Raw genomic sequence first — 17,831 nt, 5'->3', positions numbered from 1 at the left:
GCACCAGCCACCAAACCCTGGTGAATCAAAAGGCCACAAAAGCAAATAATTCCTGCGGCACCTTGGTTGTGGGGAAAGGCAGACTTGCAAAGCAATAGGCCTTTTAATAGGAGAACTGATTTAGAAAAGAAAAACGTTAACTCCCTGACATAGAAGCTCCAGCAACTGGTCACGTCTGTGGTGGAAAGCTTCCCTCCCGGGCGTCTCCCCGGTACCCACTGAGCATCCTCAAGCGCCAGCTCGTGCGCAAACCATCCCGGGAGAACCGCACAGCTTCCTTTGCACGGGGCACCATCACTCTGCGCGTGAACTCTTTCTGACTCCTTGGAACCGCCAGCAGCCGTTCCACTTGGGCTCTGGCTGTGACAAAACCACCACCGCCTCCCTGGCGTCAGATGGAAAATGTAATTTGATGAAAGCTCCAAAATCAGAATCTTTCAAAAGTCAACACCCTTCAATCTGTGCCGTTCTCTTGAGAGGTTTTCACAGGGGCTCTGAAACCCAATAGCACTTTCAAAACTCCTGTTTTCCTCTATGTTAAAACAGAGGCATTTCCACCAGCTCCTACATGGCCTCCCCTCTTTCTCTGTTTACTGAAGGATCTTTGTTTCATAATGATACACACAGTTCTCTCTAACAGATTAGGGTAATGCAAGTATTAAAGGAATCCTAGCTTATTGGAGACATTGCTTGTGCGCCCATGGTAAGTCGCTTCAGTCGTATATGACTGTGACCTCAGAGACTATAGCCCACCAGGCTCCTCTGTCCATGGGATTTTCCAGGCAAGAGTACTGGAGTGGATTGCCATTTCCTTCTCCAGGGTATCTTCCCAACCCAGGGATCGAACCTGGGTCTCCTGCATTGTAGACAGATGCTTTACCATCTGAGCCACCAGGGAAGTCACCAATTGGGGACATTAGGGATGTCCTATTCCAGAATAATTCAGGGTGCCCAGACACCTAGGAGATTCCTAAGTGGGCTACAAAAAACTTATGGATCTTTAATCACATAAAAAATTGTGTGTATATATTTTTCTGAGAAGAGAGTTCAGAGCTTTTAGTAAATCATCAAAGACTAAAGAAATGGTCATCTCCAGCCCATTTTTTACCCTTTTTTTTAATATCAGATTATAGCTTATTAACAATGTTGTGGTAGTTTCAGGTATACAGCCAAGTGTTTCAGTTACACATATACATCTCCGTTCAGTTCAGTTGCTCAGTCGTGTCCAACTGTTTGCGACCCCAGGGACTGCAAGCACTGTCCATCACCAACTCCCAGAGTTCACTCCAACTCATGTCCATCAAGTCAGTGATGCCACCCAGCCATCTCATCCTCTGTCGTCCCCTTCTCCTCCTGCCTTCAATCTTTCCCAGCATCAGGGTCTTTTCCAATGAGTCAGCTCTTCACATCAGGTGGCCAAAGTACTGGAGTTTCAGCTTCAACATCAGTCCTTCCAATGAGCACCCAGGACTGATCTCCTTTAGGATGGACTGGTTGGATCTCCTTGCAGTCCAAGGGACTCTCAAGAGTCTTCTCCAACACACAGCTCAAAGCATCCATTCTTCGGTGCTCAGCTTTCTTTATCTACATATATCTATTCTTTTTCAAATTCTTTTCCCATTTAGGTTGTTACATAATATTGAGCAGGGATCTTTGTGCTATACAGTAGGTCCTTGTTGGTTATCCATTTTAAATATAGCAGTGTGCACATGTCAATTTCAAATTTAACTAACCGCCCCCCCCCCGCCACCATCATAACCATAAGCTCCTTCTCCAAGTCTGTGAGTCTGTTTCTGCTTTGTAAGTAAGTTGATTGGCATCATTTCTTTTTAGATTCCACATATAAGCCCTGGGCTTCTGTGGTGGCTCAGCAGTAAAGAACTGCTTGCCAATGCAGGAGACATGGGTTCGATTCCTGGGTCGGGAAGATCCCCTGGAGAAGGAAATGGCAACCCACTCCAGTATTCTTGTCTGGGGAATCCCCTGGACAGAGGAGCCTGGTGGGCTACAGTCCATGGGGCTGCAAGAGAGGCATACACAACCTAGGGGACTAAACAACGACAGTGTAAGCAATATCATCCAATGCTTCTCTTTCTCTCTCTGACTTACTTCACTCAGTATGACAATCTCTAGGTTTCCAGCCTATTTTTAACCAGAAAACTGAGGCTCAGAAAAAAAAATGAACTAAACTTCTAGGAAGGAGTCACACTAGTTAGTTGGACTCAAGTCAGAATGCAAACTGTTCTCCTGAATCATAATCAACGGCTACACTCACTATAGCCGGCCATAGAGGGCATTTTCCTGCTTGCCTGTTTACTTGTCAAAGCTAATTCAAAATCCTTGGATCTTGCTCTAAATTAAGAAAGAAAAATAAAATCAGAACTGATAATTTCAAGGAAATGCTCAATTGAAGGAGTGCTGTTTTCTGTGTTACTACAACCCAGACTCTCAAATCATTACATACATTGAGTGAAATTTGGGAAATTCTGTGTTGCTTTGCAAAACTTAGCCTTTTTGTGTTTCCTTAAATTTTAGAATTGTTTTGGAAAGGAGACGCCCACACTGCTTACCTTCTAGAGGCATAATATTTCTTTCCTTTTCAAAGACACTCCTTTACAGGGTTCTGCTATTAATACCTGCCTTGAATTTCGGGTCAAGATACACAGATAACCATGAGATAACCATGGATAACCACGAGATGACTGTGAGTTAACATTACTTGCTAACCAGCAATGTTTAAGAGCTTGAAGAGGAAAAAAAAAAATGTTTCTAAATTGAAGCTTTTAAGACCCTTGAAGTATGTTTATCCCCCACCCCTCAGCATAATTGTTTAAAGCACAAACTCAAAGCAGATGGACTTAATCTTTTCTGGACCTCTCAGCATCGCAGAAGCTCCGTGACCCTGTACAAATCACTTAACGTCTCTGAACCACAGCTTTCTCACCTGAGTGATGAAAATACTCTCACAGAATTATGAGAAACCATCCCATAGAATTGCTATGAGGATTATTGCAAAGCAATAAGTTCAAAGAGTTTGCACCATGTATGGCACAGAGACAGTGCTCAGTACAAAGGAGCTCATGATTATGACAAATTTCACACATCAAAGGCCACCTGCTTTAAGGTATATAAGAAGATCAACAAACCTATTTAGCAGGTGGAATGATGGCCCCTGAAATGAGGCTTCACAATCTAAGCCCTGGAACCTGGCACGTCAACCTGATTGGCAAGAAGACCTTTGCAGACGTAATGAAGTTAAAGATCATGAGAAGGTGATCACCCTGTTTTATCCAGGTGGACACACAGGGAAGAGACAGCTGGAAGGAGGAGGAAGCAGATGAAGATGCAGGCAGAGATCAGAGCTAAGCAGCCCCACACCAAGGGTCTCCTGGAGCTGCCAGAGCTGGAAATGCAAGGAAGGATTCTCCACTAGAGCCAAAGGTTGTTGACTGACAGCTTGATTTCAGACTTCATGTCTCCAGAACTGTGAAAGCATGTGTCTCTTTTGTTTTAAGCCACCATGCTGTAGTGGTTTGTTAGAGCAGCCTCAGGAGACCTGAAGTCCAATTATATCCATTATTGACACAGAGTCTACAACAATAGAAAACTGGGATGACTTTAAAGCAGGTCTCACACGCAATAAAATGTTTTATTCATACTTAACAAAAGCGGCAAAAGGTTAAGGAGGGGCCTCATTCTTCTTGATGGTTTCCCTGACCTCTAGGTCAAACCCAAGGATGAATCCACTGGCCACATACAAGGAGCACGTTGGGAGTTCCCTGGTTGTCCTGAGACTAAGACTCGGTACGCCGCAGACAAGGGGCCCGGACTCGATCCCTGGTCGGGGAACTGGATCCCACATGCTGCAACTCAAGATCCCAAGTGCCACCGTGAAGGCCAGTGCAGCTAAGTAAATACATATTTAAATAAGTGTGTTTGTAAAAGGAGCAAGCTGAGAAGGCGGCAGTCCACCAAAGGCATGCACTGCTTCAGTCCCACAGTTAAAATTTTTCCTCTGCCTCTCTTGAGGCTTCAGAATAATCAAAGGGGAGTGCTGCTCAAAAGGAAAAAAAAATAAAGCATTTTTATTTCTTTCTATCACAGGGAAGCTATATAATGATCTCTTTAAGAATGTTGACACAACAGTGCTAATCAGCCATGAAAAGTGTAAGTGCTAGATGCTCAGTCGTAGCTTTGTGACTCCATGGACTACGGCCTGCCAGGCAGCTCTGTCCGTGGAATTCTCCCAGAATACCGGAGTGGGTTGCCATCCCCTTCTGCAGGGGATCTTCCTGACCCAGGGATCAACTCTGGGTCTTCTGCATGGCAAGCAGATTCCTTACCATCTGAGCCACCAGGGAAACCTGTTATACAAATAGTTAAAAAAAAAAAAAGTACCCAAGAGAAGCACAGAATAGTAAGTGTGATAAGCATGATGGTTAAATAAACGATGTAAGAAAGGGAAAAAAATGGCTGCATGCCTGTAAAATGGCATTGCCCAGTCGTACTCAGCAATGCCAGGGAATGTTTTTTCAGTGAAAATGGTCAAACCAGTTTGGTGACCTGCATAATGACCACTGTGGTCAAGCGCATGACCTGTCTAATCCTGCCCAGGGGCCCGCACCTCCCCTGGATGGGGCCTGTGCACCCATCCCCAGCTCCTGAGTTCCGCACTCCCAGGCTGCCCTTTATAGCTGTAACTGCCCCCAGGACCACCCTTCCTGGACGGAAGCTGGCTGTTCCTGGGGGCTTACAGAAGCGCCTCTCCATCCCGGCTCCCACCCACCCATGGTCAGCAGTCACCGCTCCACGGCACAGAGCATCTGGAGGGTTGAGGGGAGTACTGTCTTCACTCTCTTCCCACACCTCCTTCTTCTCCCTGCTTATGCTTCTGGTATTCCCAGGGGAATGTGGAAAAGAAGGGGGTTTCCTCTGAATGAGACTGCTCTGGCAAATTGCTGTCTTCTCTTTCCATCAAAAAGCACTACCCTCTTACAAGAACACCCCTCCAGCCTGGGCTGTTTCTGGGTTAGGTGCCTGATCTGACTCGGGGAGACACTTAGGGGTCTCCATCTGCCCCACCAAAGAGGGAATCCACCCTTACCACTTCCACACCCCTCCTTTGGGGGTTCCATGGGAGCATACAACTGTATTTATGACCGACTCCCAGTGGGCACTTTCTAACACATGCCTCACCCTGAAAATCCAGCCATCCCTAATCTCATCCATCCTCCCCTGCACTGAAAACCCAGCCATCCCCAGGCTCACCCACCCTCCAGATTTCCCAGTCTGTGGAGCCTACGGCGTGACAGCCCACCTTCCGTATCTCTAGGGAACTGGGAACTCTAGGCGGCTCCTCCTTGCCCCTCACCGTCTGTCCCCGTGCGTTTCTCCCACTCAGACAGCGACTTGGCAGATACCCCACCCGGAACAAGATGCCAGTTTCCCTCTCTCTCGGCTACTGAAAAAAAGACCAGGTCCAATGGCCCAGGGGAGGAAAGATGGAGCCCCCGCGCAGGGTTGACGTCGGCATGCCCACCAAAGCAAGACCCCCCGGGCTCCAGGCTGCCCTTCCTCCTTTCTCAGTGGGGCGTGCTGGCTCCTCGTCCACTTTCTATCAGCAGTAAGTTCATTCTTTCACCTCTCTCTATGAGATACCGTTCACTGGGGCTGCTGCTGCTGCTGCCAAGTCACTTCAGTAGTGTCCGACTCTGTGCGACCCCATAGACGGCAGCCCACCAGGCTCCCTGATCCCTGGGATTCTCCAGGCAAGAACACTGGTGTTGCCATTTCCTTCTCCAATGCATGAAAGTGAAGTCGCTCAGTCGTGTCCGACTCTCAGCGACCCCATGGACTGGAGCCCACCAGGCTCCTCCGTCCATGGGATTTTCCAGGCAAGAGTACTGGAGTGGGGTGCCATTGCCTTCTCCTCACTGGGGCTAGCAGTCTACAAAGCTCATTTCTAGATCCCTCTTGCCAAGTAGTCCACCACTTTACAGGTTGAAGAGAAGAGGAAGGGGGCTCAGCCTTCCTGCTCCCAGCTCCCATCTGCATCACTCCAGCGGCAAAGGACCACTGGGCCCCAGCCTCCTCATTCCCTTGGCGTCGTGACCTCACCCTAATCACCCCCTCTAATCAGCAGGACTAACAGCACCCAGGCTGGGGGTCCCCAGGCCCCTTCATGGTCTGAGCCCCAGCTGGTTCTTGCTCTTTGAATACCATGGAGGCATGAACACCAACCATGCCTTCCCAGGTGCATGATGGAGGTTTCCTCGCCCCTCCCCTCCTGGATCTCAGAGCAGCAATCTGCCCTGCCTCCAGCAGAGGTCTGAGTGCTGCCTCCTAAACTCTGTCCCAAGACTTAACCACTTGCCCTGCAGAAGCTCCTTCTCCAAGCTCCCAGCTTCTGTTAATGCTTCCTCTTCCCTCTCCAGTAACGACTAAGTCCTACCCCCAGAGATTCTTAATAATTGCTCTTGGGTAGGGCCTGCGATCAGGGTTTGAAAACATACTGATATGCATCCAAGGTAGAGAACAATTGCAATAAGGCATTTCACAAATCATGAGAAAAGTTTTATGCAGATGCAACTACAGGTTATTATATTAGTTCTTTAAGACCATCAGCACATTTGCAAAAATGTTGTTCACAGGTAAGTTAAAAGTAAGGAGGGCTATATAATTAATTCTTGAAGTCAGAGATAGTTATTGAAATCCCACATGCCCAGCACTAAGTTGGGTATTACCCAGGACACAAAGAAGTGAAAGATGTGGTTCTTGATCAGACAATTTTCATTTAGAGAAATCAAGATTAATACACAGGAAAAAATGAAGGAACTACACAGAGATGTAAGGAGGTAATTGGCATTAAAATATCCAACAGAGATAGTTTGATTTAGAATCTCCTTCATGACTCATCAAACCAGGAGAACACACTCACCTCCACCTACAGGTCTCAAATTAGACTGCAAATGCTCTACATCAGGGTCATTTCTAGCTGAAGATTCTCCTGTCGTCTGCAGCAGGATGGCAGAACAGCAGAGCCTTGAGCTCACCTCTCAAGAACACGCCCAAATGACAACTAACTGCTGAACAACCATCAATTAAAAAGGGGGAGAGGGAGCTTCCATGGTGGTCCAGTGGTTAAGGCTCTGTGCTTCCACTGCAGGGGGCATGGCTTCGATCCTTGATTGGAAACCAAGATCCCATATGCCTCCCAGTGCTGCCGAAAAAAGCTAAGATAGAAACTACCAAGATTCTCAAGCCCCACCCCACTGACTCTGAGTCAGAGGGGCCTAGCAATCTGCATTTTAACTCTCCAAGTGATTCTGAAAGAGGTGGTTTCCAGCCATACAAATTAAAAAACCGGACTAGGGATTATTTCTCATTGGAGAAGGAAATGGCAACCCACTCCAGCATTCTTGCCTGGAGAATCCCAGGGATGGAGGAGCCTGGTGGGCTGCCGTCTATGGGGTCGCACAGAGTCGGACACGACTGAAGCAACTTAGCAGCAGCAGCAGGGATTACTGCCTTCCAATTTCCTTTGCAAGCTGTGCTCTACAGCTGGGATCCAAGATTTGGCTTATCATTCCTTTGCCCACTCTCCTTGCTTGAGCTCCTGACCTCCTTATGATAAGTCATCATCAGGACCAAACTGCTCCTTTAAGACTTGCCCACTAACTGCACTAACCCCTGCTGCTGCTAAGTCGCTTCAGTCGTGTCCGACTCCTAGTGACCCCATGGACTGCAGCCCACCAGGCTCCCCCGTCCCTGGGATGCTCCAGGCAAGAGTACTGGAGTGGGGTGCCTTCACCTGATTATTGCTGGCCTTTGATTCTACAGAAGGCCTCTCTGGGGCCTTCTCCAGTGCCTGCCTCCTCCCTGCCCCCAGCCTTGCCCCCTTGCTCTTAATCTTGCCTCTGAAGCTCCCAGAAAGTCTCCCTCAGGCCAGGTGGGCTTCCACCCTCTGGGCGGCCCTTCCTGGAAAGTGGGGCTCACTCTGTACCTTGCAACTGGGCACAGACTGCCACTAATTGGCCTTCATGGCCACCAAAACTCACAGCCTTAGATTCATCAGTTGAGAGCTCTGAGTCAACCAGCTAAAGGCAGCAAAGTATATCCAATTATAGAAATTACCGAATTATGCCTACTCCCTTATGGGGAGGAAAACGGGAAGAGCTGATGGGCTTGGTGCTGTTCTGAGTATTATTAAGACTCCATGAGGGTGACAGTTTCTGCTGCCCACACCTCTCACTTGTCTTGCCTCTGCCGATTCCTTTGACAACATTGCAAGGGATGTCCTTACTATTTTCATGCCACTTTATGATTGAAGAACCAGAGAAACATCTAGCTTTGAAAAACTTATGAGGCTCCAGAGGGCTCTTTGATCTTCAACTGGCATCCAGTGGGATCCAGAGAGCCCTAGAGCAGGGGCAGGGAGCACCAGCCTGCGCCAGGCATGGTGCACCTGTGAGCCTCTCCTCTCTCCCTGCCTCACTCCTCTGCAGCCCCACTGGTGTCCCTGCTGGTCCTCCAACACTCCAGACACCTGCTGCCTCAGGACCGGTACCTTTGCTGGCCTCTGCCTGGGGCGGGGTGGGCAGTCCCTTCCAGGTTTCCATTCTGTTCTTCCTTACTTCCAGCATTTAGTCAAATATTCTTTTCCCTGTGAAGCCTTCTCCTCTGAGCAGCCCACTTAAAATCCCAAATCCCCACCACTGATTCCTGCCCCTGCCCTGCTGTTTTTGTCTCCAAAGCACATACATCCCCATTTGACACAATATTTCTGTTCGTTATCATGTCGCTCCCCCACAAAAGCACATAAACTTCACAAGCATGGATTCTTATTGGCTGTGCTTACCCCATGGAGTAGGTGGTCCATAAACACTTGTCGAATACAAGGATTTATACAATAAATACCTTGCATTTTTCCAGCCATCAGCATCCTTATAGGATGAGTGTTATTAGTTCCACATTAGAGATGAGAACACTGTGACAAAGAGAGGTTAAACTGACTTGCTTTCAACCTAGAGGATGCACATTCAGCAAATAAAAATATAGGATGCCCAACTGCATTAAAATAACAGGAAAACATTACTTGGGACATAACTTAGGAAATGCTGAAATCTTATCTGAAACTCAAATTTAACTTGACATTCATTATCTGATGACCCCACTTAAATCACATTATAAGCAAAAGACAGACCTGGGACTCTAACCCAGGTTTCTTTGACCCCAAAGCCCCAAGTCTCCCATTCTGAAAAATAAAAAAGAGGTAAAAAGCAAACCTATCCAACCCCACAAAGACCACGGAAGAAGAAATCACCTTGTCAGGCCTTGCCAAGTTTCAGTCGAATCTCTGATACAGTTGTATCTACTCATCAAAGGGAAAAAGCCCACTTCATTCTCCTGGGCGGTCAGTCTTACAGCTTTCATAAGCATTAAATTAATTTAAAAATCTAGAGACTCTCAATGGTATTACAGTCCTCTAATTCAGTTTCCTTTTGCTTATTCTGTATTAATAATCCCATTCTTGGACCGGCCACTGGATCTAGGGGAGTTGATCTCATAACATTTTAAAGGAAACCTATTTCGTTCCCAGGAGGGCCCAGTGTGACAGAACATATTACAGGAGATTGACAAGAAAATATTTGGGTAGCCAGGACGTTCTCTGGAGCAGCATAAGATGTTTAAATGATTTGCTGGGAGTGAGGTGATATTATAAGGCCAGAATGGGACTTGGCACAAAGAAACTTTTGCATAAGTGGTCCCTCAACCAATCACATAAGGAAACTAACCAAATCTAATGCTGTTTGGCTTCATCATCTCTCATTTAGATTTTCATTAGCAAATAGATTTCCTCACTACTACCAATACTATCATTTCCTAAGTATGAAGCTTCTTATAAATGTGAAGAATTTGAAACCTTGGAAAGAGCAAAGCCTAGTTCTCACGATCTTTTGAGGAACTATTGAGTCCCCCAGTGTTTCTTGGTCTTTCCTGTGTAGCGTTGCTCTAACCAGTTTGCTTAATAAATCACAAAACTCAGCACAGACCCGACTGAGCTGGCAATAATGCACACAGGACCTTGGGAAGGCACTCTGCTCATCAAGCAGAGGGTGGGGTGGCCCAAAAGGCACCTCCTGGAGAATCAATCACATCTTGCTTCTTTTAATGAGCCCAAGAATTCGTTCCACAGATGCTAGTTTACTGTGAAGACATTTAAGTTATTCCTCAAGGTAAATTACAAGTTCAGAACCTCTCGTGAACTATATTTTATTAATTCTCAGAATATTCCAGTAGCATAGAAAAGATGTAGCAGTTATTGCTGTCTTCCTAGCATACCTTTCCTCAACTTCTTCTAAAAGCATAAGTACAAACACAGGCCCATCAGTAGTCCACAAACTCCCACCTGGCAAATCTAAGTCCTCATTCTCCACATCAGGATAATGGACTAGCATGGACATGTGACCGAAAATGGACCAATCAGAGCTTTCCCTTGAGATCTTCTAATTGGTGCTAGCAAAGGAGTCCTTTTGCCTGTTAGGTTCAGAGCTAGAACAGGAACCCAAGCTTAACAGTCGTCATAATCTGTGATTATGTGAAGGCAGCTGTCTGCAATGGGAAAGGATGAAGCTGAGTAAGGACAAGCTGGACACAGAGAGTGTCCTAGCAGAACAGAACTCCAGAGAGCCCTCCTACACTGCTGGTGGAAATGTAAATTGGTACAGGAACTACGGAAAACAGTACAGAGGTTCCTCAAAAACTAAAAACAGAGCTGCCCTATGATCCCGTCTGTGCCCCAAGGACTAATGCCAAAGAAGCCGAAGTTGATCAGTTCCATGAAGACCTACAACACATAATAGAACTAGCACCAAAAAACGATGTACTTTCCATCATGGGGGGTTGGAATGAAAAAGTAGGAATCAAGTACATTTCAGCTCAGTTCAGTTGCTCAGTCGTGTCCAACTCTTTGTGACCCCATGGACGGCAGCACACCAGGCCTCCCTGTCCATCACCAACTCCCGGAGCTTACTCAAACTCACGTCCATTGAGTCGGTGATGCCATCCAGCCATCTCATCCTCTATTGTCCCCTTCTCCTCCTGCCCTCAATCTTTCCCAGCATCAAGTATGTTTACATGTTTCAAACTCTGAGACCCAGGTAAATGTATTGACTTCCTATTCTCCCAGAGAAAATTGGAGATTTGAAGGGACCATTTCATGCACGGATGGGCATGATAAAGGACCGAAACAGTAAGGCACTAAAAAAGCAGAGGAGATTAAGAAGAGGTGGTAAGAATACATGGAAGAACTATACAGTGAAGAATTTACTGACCTGGAGAACTATGACGGCGTGATTACTCACCTAGAGCAAAGGATGTGGAGTCCAGTGGGCCTTGGGAAGCATTACGACAAAGAGAGTGGAGGTGATGGAATTCCAGCTGAGCTTTTTAAAATCCTAAAATATGATGCTGCTAAAGTGCTACACTCAATAGGTCAGCAAAATCGGGGGAAAATCAACAGTGGCCAAATGAGGAAAAGGTCAGTTTTCATTCCAATCCCAAAGAAGGGCAATGCCAAGGAATCTTGAAACTGCCATACAATTATGCTCATTTCACATGCTAGTAAGGTTTGCTCAAAATCCTCAAACTAGGCTTCAGTGGTACACGAACTGAAAATGTCCAGATGGACATGCTCAGTTTAGAAAAGGCACAGAAACCAGAGATCAAATTGCCAACACTCCTTAGGTCATGGAGAAAGCAAAAGACTTCCAGGAAAACATCTGTTTCATTGATTACGCTAAAGCCTTTGACAGTGTAGAACACAATAAACTGGAAAATTCTTAAAGAGATGGGAGTACCAGACCACCTTACCTGTCTACTGAGAAACCTGTATGCAGGTTAAGTAGCAGTTAGAACCAGACATGGAACAACTGACTGGTTCAAAACTGGGAAAGGAGTATTTCAAGGCTGTATATTGTCACCCTGCTTATTTAACTTATATGCAGTGTACATCATGCTAAATGCCAGGCTGGATGAAGCACAAGCTGGAATCAAGATTGCTGGGATAAATATGAACAGCCTCAGATATACAGATGATACCACTTTCATGGCAGAAAGTGAAGAGGAATTTAAGAGGCTTTGATGAAAGTGAAAGAGGAAAGTGAAAAAGCTGGCTTAAAACTCAACATTCAAAAAACTAAATCACAGCATCTGGCCCCATTACTTCATGGCAAATAGAAGGGGAGAAAGTGGAAACAGTGACAGATTTAATTTTGGGGGGCTCCAAAATCACTGCAGACAGTGTCTGCAGCCATGAAATTAAAAGATGCTTGCTCTCTGGAAGCCTTCACTGGTAGTTCCGCTGGTAAAGACTCCTCCTGCAATGCAGGAGACTCCGGTTCAACTCCTGGGTCATGAAGATCCCTTGGAGAAGGGATAAGATACCCACTCCAGTATTCTTAGGCTTCCCTGGTGGCTCAGACAAGATACCTGGGTTTGATCCCTGGTTTGAGAAGATCCCCTGGAGAAGGGATTGGCTACCAACTCCAGTGTTCTTGCCTGGAGAATTCCATGGACAGAGGAGCCTGGCGGGCTATAGTCAATGGGGTCATGAAGAATCGAACATGACTGAGCAACTTAAACATCACACTGCTCCTTGGAAGGAAAGCTATGACAAACCTAAACAGCATAATAAAAAGTGGAGATATCACTTTGCCAGCAAAAGTCCGTGTAATCAAAGCTATAGTTTTTCAGTAGTCATGTACAGATGTAAGAGTTGGACCATAAAGAGGGCTGAGTGCCAAAAAATCGATGTATCGAATTGTGAGGCTGGAGAAGACTCTTGAGAGTCCCTTGGGCTGCAAGGAGATGAATAAATCCTAAAGGAAATCAGTGCTGAATATTCACTGGAAGGACTGATGCTGAAGCTGAAGCTGCAATACTTTGGCCACCTGATGCAAAGAGCTGACTCATTGGAAAAGACCCTGATTCTGGGCAAGATTGAAGGCAAGAGGAAAAGGGGGCAGCAGAGGACAAGTTGGTTAGATAGCATCACTGACTCGAGGGACATGAACTTGAGTGAATTCCAGGATACAGTTGAGGACAGAGGAGCCCGTGTGCTTTAGTCCAGGGGGTCACAAAGAGTTGGACACAACTGAAGTGACTGGGCAAGTACACATGCGTGCAACAACAAATTTGATCCAGCAGTCCCACTCCTGAAATGTGTGTGCACACTCTCAGTCGTGCCTGACTCTGCGACACCGTGAACTGAGGCCCACCAGGCTCCTCTGTCCACGGCATTCTCCAGGCAAGAATACTGGAGTGGGTTGCCATTTTCTCCTCCAGGGGATCTTCCTGACCCAGGGATGGAACCTGTGTCCCTAACTTCTCCTGCATTGGCAGGCAGGATCTTTACCCCTAGTGCCACCTGGGAAGCCCTACTCCTGAGCATATATCTGGACAAAACTAGATTCAAAGAGATGCATGCACTTCTACATTTATAGCAGCACTATTCACAGTAGCCAAGACATAGACAAAATAAAGTTAATAATAAATAAAAATAAAGTTAAAGAATAGAGCCCCCGGTTTAGTTCCAGGTTCCAAAGCTACCCATTTCCTCCTCAAACTCTCACTTCAAACTCTATGAGATGACCCAGAATTCTTCCAATAAAACCTTCTCTCTTTAACTTAAGCTGGTTTGAGCTGGGCTTCTTCTCACTTGCCACCTGAAGAATCCAGGCTAAAACACAGGGAAAAAGTATTATTCCCATTTTGTAAATAAGAAAAATAAAGCACCACAGGTTATGTGGCTTGGCCCTAACTATAAATATAACATTCAGTTCAGTTCAGTTGCTCAGTCATGTCCGACTCTTTGCGACCCCATGAATTGCAGCACGCCAGGACTCCCTGTCCATCACCAACTCCCGGAGTTCACTCAGATTCACGTCCATCGAGTCAGTGATGCCATCCAGCCATCTCATCCTCTGTCATCCCCTTCTCCTCCTGCCCCCAATCCCTCCCAGCATCAGAGTCTTTCCCAATGAGTCAAGTCTTCGCATAAGGTGGCCAAAGTACTGGAGTTTCAGCTTCAGCATCATTCCTTCCAAAGAAATCACAGGGCTGATCTCCTTCAGAATGGACTGGTTGGATCTCCTTGCAGTCCAAGGGACTCTCAAGAGTCTTCTCCAACGCCACAGTTCAAAAGCATCAATTTTTCGACGCTCAGCCTTCTTCACAGCCCAACTCTCACATCTATACATGACCACTGGAAAAACCATAGCCTTGACTAGATGAACCGTTGTTGGCAAAGTAATGTCTCTGCTTTTCAATATGCTATCTAGGTTGGTCATAACTTTCCTTCCAAGGAGTAAGCGTCTTTTAATTTCATGGCTGAAGTCACCATCTGCAGTGATTTGGGAGCCCAAAGAAATAAAGTCTGACACTGTTTCCCCATCTATTTGCCATGAAGTGATGGGACCGGATGCCATGATCTTCATCTTCTGAATGTTGAGATTTAAGCCAACTTTTTCACTCTCCACTTTCACTTTCACTTAGCTCCTCTTCACTTTCTGCCATGAGGGTGGTATCATCTGCATATCTGAGGCTATTGATATTTCTCCCGGCTATCTTGATTCCAGCTTGTGTTTCTTCCAGCCCAGTGTTTCTCATGATGTACTCTGCATAGAAGTTAAATAAGCAGGGTGACAATATACAGCCTTGACGTACTCCTTTTCCTATTTGGAACCAGTCTGTTGTTCCATGTCCAGTTCTAACTGTTGCTTCCTGACCTGCATACAAACTTCTCAAGAGGCAGATCAGGTGGTCTGGTATTCCCATCTATTCAAGAATTTCCCACAGTTTATTGTCATCCACACAGTCAAAGGCTTTGGCATAGTCAATAAAGCAGAAATAGATGTTTTTCTGGAACTCTCTCGCTTTTTCCATGATCCAGCGGATGTTGGCAATTTGATCTCTGGTTCCTCTGCCTTTTCTAAAACCAGCTTGAACATCAGGAGGTTCACAGTTCACATATTGCTGAAGCCTGGCTTGGAGAATTTTGAGCATTACTTTACTAGCGTGTGAGATGAGTGCAACTGTGTGGTAGTTTGAGCATTCTTTGGCATTGCCTTTCTTTGGGATTGGAATGGAAACTGACCTTTTCCAGTCCTGTGGCCACTGCTGAGTTTTCCAAATTTGCTGGCATATTGAGTGCAGCACTTTCATAGCATCATCTTTCAGGATTTGAAATAGCTCAACTGGAATTCCATCATCTCCACTAGCTTTGTTTATAGTGATGCTTTCTAAGGCCCACTTGACTTTACATTCCAGGATGTCTGGCTCTAGGTCAGTGATCACACCATCGTGATTATCTGGGTCGTGAAGATCTTTTTTGTATAGTTCTTCTGTGTATTCTTGCCACCTCTTCTTAATATCTTTTGCTTCTGTTAGGTCTATATCATTTCTGTCCTTTATCGAGCCCATCTTTGCATGAAATGTTCCCTTGGTATCTCTAATTTTCTTGAAGAGATCTCTAGTCTTTCCTATTCTGTTGTTTTCCTCTATTTCTTTGCATTGATCCCTGAGGAAGCCTTTCTTATCTCTTCTTGCTATTCTTTGGAACTCTGAATTTATATGCTCATATCTTTCCTTTTCTCCTTTGCTTTTCGCTTCTCTTCTTTTCACAGCTATTTGTAAGCCCTCCCCAGACAGCCATTTTGCTTTTTTGCATTTCTTTTCCATGGGGATGGTCTTGATCCCTGTCTCCTGTACAATGTCACAAACCTCAGTCCATAGTTCATCAGGCACTCTATCTATCAGATCTAGGCCCTTAAATCTACTTCTCACTTCCACTGTATAATCATAAGGGATTTGATTTAGGTCATACCTGAATGGTCTAGTGGTTTTCCCTACTTTCTTCAATTTCAGTCTGAATTTGGCAATAAGGAGTTCATGGTCTGAGCCACAGTCAGCTCCCAGTCTTGTTTTTGTTGACTGTATACAGCTTCTCCATCTTTGGCTGCAAAGAATATAATCAATCTGATTTCGGTGTTGACCATCTGGTGATGTCCATGTGTAGAGTCTTCACTTGTGTTGTTGGAAGAGGGTGTTTGTTATGACCAGTGCATTTTCTTGGCAAAACTCTATTAGTCTTTGCCCTGCTTCATTCCATATTCCAAGGCCAAATGTGCCTATTACTCCAGGTGTTTCTTGACTTCCTACTTTTGCATTCCAGTCCCCTATAATGAAAAGGACATCTTTTTTGGGTGTTAGTTCTAGAAGGTCTTGTAGGTCTTCATGGAACCATTCAACTTCAGCTTCTTCAGTGTTACTGGTTGGGGCATAGACTTGCATTACTGTGATATTGAATGGTTTGCCTTGGAAATGAACAGAGATCATTCTGTCATTTTTAAGATTGCACCCAAGTACTGCATTTTGGACTCTTTTGTTGACCATGATGGCTACTCCATTTCTTCTGAGGGATTCCTGCCTGCAGTAGTAGATATAATGGTCATCTGAGTTAAATTCACACATTCCAGTCCATTTCAGTTCGCTGATTCCTAGAACGTTGATGTTCACTCTTGCCATCTCTTGTTTCACCACTTTCAATTTGCCTTGATTCATGGACCTGACATTCCAGGTTCCTATGCAATATTGCTCTTTACAACATTGGACCTTGCTTCTATCACCAGTCACATCCACAGCTGGGTATTCTTTTTGCTTTGGCTCCAACCCTTCATTCTTTCTGGAGTTATTTCTCCACTGATCTCCAGTAGCATATTAGGCACCTACTGACCTGGGGAGTTCCTCTTTCAGTATCCTATCATTTTGCCTCTTCATACTGTTCATGGGGTTCTCAAGGCAAGAATACTGAAGTGGTTTGCCATTCCCTTCTCCAGTGGACGACATTCTGTCAGACCTCTCCACCATGACCCACCCATCTTGGGTTGCCCCATGGACATGGCTTAGTTTCATTGAGTTAGACAAGGCTGTGATCCTAGTGTGATTAGATTGACAAGTTTTCTGTGAGTATGGTTTCAGTGTGTCTGCCCTCTGATGCCCTCTTGCAATACCTACCCTCTTACTTGGGTTTCTCTTACCTTGGGCATGGGGTACTCTTCACGGCTGCTCCAGCAAAGCACAGCCATTGCTCCTTACCTTGGACGAGGGGTATCTCCTCACTGCAGCCCTTCCTGACCTTCAACGTGGGATAGCTCCTCTAGGCCCTCCTGTGCCCTCGCAGCCACGGCTCCTTGGGCGTGGGGTTGGTCCTCCCGGCTGCCGCCCCTGGCTCGGGAGTGGGGTAGCTCCTCCCAGCCGCCACTCCCGACCTCGGATGCGGGGTAACTCCTCTCGGCCGTTCCTGTGCCGTCGCAGCCTGGCACTCTCGGCCACTGCCCCTGACCACGAACGTGGGGTAGCTCCTCTCAGCCACGCTTAGTGCGTCGGTCGCAGCCGGCACACTAAATATAACATTAGACCTTGAAATTGCAGCTATCCATCTGAAGAGCAATACTAGCAGCACCCCTCTCCTAAACAGTGAATTTCAGAGTCTTTTACAATTCACTGTAAAAAAAAAAATTACATTTTACACTGTTGCCCAGGATATACGCATGTGTGGATATAGCAAACATTTCACAAAATACATACCCTTATTAAGTGTGATGCACTCTTTTATTCTCTATTCTATTTCATTCTTTCAAATGCTGTTTGTGACCACTAAATTGATTTTACCTCCCACTAAGTTGATTTCACAACCCACTAGTGAATCCAAAATTGTAACTGTTGTAAAAAATGGAACGATAGCCCTTTTCACAATATACCACTAATTAGAT

At 45.8% G+C, this 17,831-nt stretch overlaps 1 non-coding gene across 1 annotated transcript; it reads right to left on the bottom strand.

Moving 5' to 3' along the window:
• Positions 1–826: 826 nt before the first annotated feature.
• On the bottom strand, positions 827–898 carry TRNAC-ACA. The gene has a single exon. It is a non-coding gene; the product is annotated as a tRNA-Cys (tRNA).
• Between the last annotated feature and the right edge of the window lie 16,933 nt (positions 899–17,831).

The sequence above is a fragment of the Bubalus bubalis genome, chromosome 1 (assembly GCF_019923935.1).
Source record: "Bubalus bubalis isolate 160015118507 breed Murrah chromosome 1, NDDB_SH_1, whole genome shotgun sequence".
In the NCBI taxonomy this organism is placed as follows: domain Eukaryota; kingdom Metazoa; phylum Chordata; class Mammalia; order Artiodactyla; family Bovidae; genus Bubalus; species Bubalus bubalis.
This window is presented reverse-complemented; position numbering and strand designations above follow the sequence as displayed.